The sequence below is a fragment of the Dryas octopetala genome, chromosome 1 (assembly GCF_963921425.1).
Source record: "Dryas octopetala chromosome 1, drDryOcto1.1, whole genome shotgun sequence".
NCBI lineage: Eukaryota > Viridiplantae > Streptophyta > Magnoliopsida > Rosales > Rosaceae > Dryas > Dryas octopetala.
The window spans coordinates 25,054,240-25,057,400 of record NC_141366.1 but is presented as its reverse complement, the minus strand read 5'-3'; positions in this window follow the sequence as shown (position 1 = coordinate 25,057,400).

Here is a 3,161-nt window from a genome sequence, read left to right as displayed (position 1 = left end):
GAGAGAGAGAGAGAGAGAGAGAGAGAGAGAGAGAGAGAGAGAGAGAGAGAGAGAAGAAAAAACAATGGAAGGTTTTGCAGTTTTGCTGGAGCTCGGGGGGAAAGGAAAGGAAAGGGAAGGAATGAAAGAAAAAGAAGAAAAAAAAAGAAAAGAAAAGGAAAAAAAGAAAAAGAAGAAGAAAAAAAGAAAAGAAAAAAAGAAGAAGAAAAAAAGAAAAAAAAAGTAAGAAAGAGAAAAAAAAATTAAAAGGTCTAGGGTTGATTGAGGTTTGAGGCTTTTGGGCAATTGTAAAGAAAAAAAAAAAAGTTTGGGTTTTCAGTTGGCATTTTTTGAGTTTCATTTAGTTGTTTTTAAACCCTAAATTTGTAAACTCTAATATATATTTATATAAAAAATAATTTAAAATACTCTAAAGAGCCTAAATCCTAATATCATATACCATATCTTAGTTTGAGGTTTTTGGGCAATTGAAAAAAAAAATGATTTGAGATTTCGTTTGGCCGTTTTGGGGTTTCGTTTAATTGTTTTTAAACTTTAAACCAATAAACTCTAATACCTTTTTATATAAAAAATAATTAAAAATATCTAAAGGGTCTAAACCCTAATATCTTATATCTTAAATAATATAGAGTATAGATTATAAAGTATATAGAATTTAGTGTATATATTATAGAGTATAAAAAATATATTAATTTTATTTATTCATTATACTAATTTTATTTCACAGTATTTACCTTCAGCTCGCATTATATTCATCTTATATCACATGAAACTTATTATATAATTTGATTTCTTCAATGTTTTTTATCAATGTAGTAGATAATATGTTAAATAAACATATAGTAAAGTTTCATTTAAAATTCCGTATTTTGATAGTAATTTTCATCGTTTCCGTTTAATTTCTGTCGAAATTTAAAAATCTTCGAAATTTCCATCGAAATTTCCTCAAAATCCGAAATTTTATTCCTTGATCATGCCTACTGCCCCAATGACTTCTATTATCTAATCTCTTACAATTTAATTTAGTCAATTTCACATTAAATCCTTGCTCAATTATAAAATATTAAAAATCTTAATACATAATTAAATAATTTAGAATATACATGGTCAGTCTTAACACGTAAATGAATAAGCCAGAGACTTGACCATTGTGTCTATATATAAACTAATAAAAGTCAGAATAAGAAGAATTTGAAGTGTGTAAAACATGAAAAAGTAGAAATAGACAACTTTCATTTGGGTCCAAATCATCCAAAACGGGCGGTCATATTCACCAGCAAGAAAATCACTAGTGGACAAGTCCCGAACCAATAGGTTGTCATTTTCACTTAAAAACTAAACCCCACCGACTCTAATAATTTTTTTTTGTTTTTTGTTTATCTGACCCGATTCTCCGACCAAATCAACCTTTGCAAAATATAATTCTTTTTTTTTTTGCCAAGTTCAAAATATAATTCAATTCAAGGAAGCCGGACTGAGAATCACAAGACTGCAAAAATTTATGTTATCAAAAAATCAAAGGACTACAAAATTTATTTGTCTGACTCTAAATCAAGGTTACAAATTAAATATGAACGGCCCAGATTATAATTTGGGCAACCTGTAAGGCCATTTTGTTGCTTTGAGAATTTTGTTGAAAATTGTAAGTTAAGATAAATCCCATTTTGTCCCCAAAGCAAGTAATTATTTAATTTTCTTTGTTTTTTTTTTTCTTTCTCTTTCACTTTGCTAAGTGCAATAAAAAAAAAGCTGTGGGGTTGAGTATTGTGATGGGATAGTTCATCGGGTCGGGTATAGTGGAGTTGTGCGTCAAGTTTGTAAAGAGAGAACAATCATTTAATTGTGACATGTATTATTGTTATGAAATAAACTTATTTATCTCTATGTTGTAGTAATATAGCATTCCTTGAAAAGAGAGATAGTGATAAAAAAAAAAAAAAAAAAAGCCAATGAAATGAGGTAATACCATGTGATATCACATAGGGATATGTAAATTTTTCTTGTTTGTTATTGTGTTTTTTTGTCTGAGTATTATTGTTATTGTTAATTGACTTAATTATCGATTTATCACTCAAAATTGTAACTTATTTTCATGTTGTCACCTGAAATTTTTTTTGTCTAAAATTACCACTTATAACTTACATCCGTGTCTCATTTTACCTTATTCCGTCAACAATTTCGATAAAAATGATAACTTGGTCGTTATTGCTGACGTGGCACGTTGGATGTGCTTCACGTGCCCATAAGTGTGGCCAAATAGCTAAGTAGCAAAAATGTTAATTAAAACTAATTAATTAATTTTTAAGTAGCAAAAATGAATAATAAAACAATAAAATAATAATGTTGAGAAAGAGAGAGGGCGGTGGTAGTAGTGAAGTACCCGAAAGCAAGGAGTGAAATTTCGAAAATTTCGGCGAAATTTCACCGAAATTTTTGTTTTTTGGGGATCCCGAAATTTTATCACATTACCCTTAATTTTCGATAATATTTCGGCGAAATTTCAAAAATTTCGCCAAAATTTCACTCGGACTATTGATACAGTGATTCAGTATCTAATTGATTTATCACTCCCAAAGTCCCAGCCCCATTTTCATCCACACACTCAGATCTCTCTCTCTTCTCTATGTCTTCTCCCCTGCGCAAAAATTTCTCTCTTCACTCCGACAGCTCTTTGCCTCCTTCTTCGCCTGCGACAGCCGACAGCCCCTTGCCTCCTCCGGCTTGACTCCCTGCAAAGTCTTCCCCGGCGAGACCCCTGCAAGGTACAAACTACAATTGCTCCGCTGATGGCTCCATATACAGCCCAGTTATTAATATATATAAATTCTGAGTTTTTGTCTGACTGTCGTGGAGGACCTGGAGGTGAATGGTGATTATTAGGCTAGAAGTAAGAAATACCTGTAGAATGGAGTATGGACGAGTAGACCTTCACAAAGCTCTATTTTGCTTCTTGTTTGGTGAGTGAGAGAGGCTTAAAGCTCTGTGCTTGTTTGAAACAGAGGGTTTTTGAGTAGTGGGTTTAGTATTTTTTGTTGTCTGTATTAGACTTTTGGGTTCGTGGGTTTTATTTTATTATTCTTATTATTAGTTTGATTAGTACTTTTTTTTTGGTCCAAGTTTGATTAGTCTTACTACTTAGTCGGTTAGTCCATTAGGAGTTT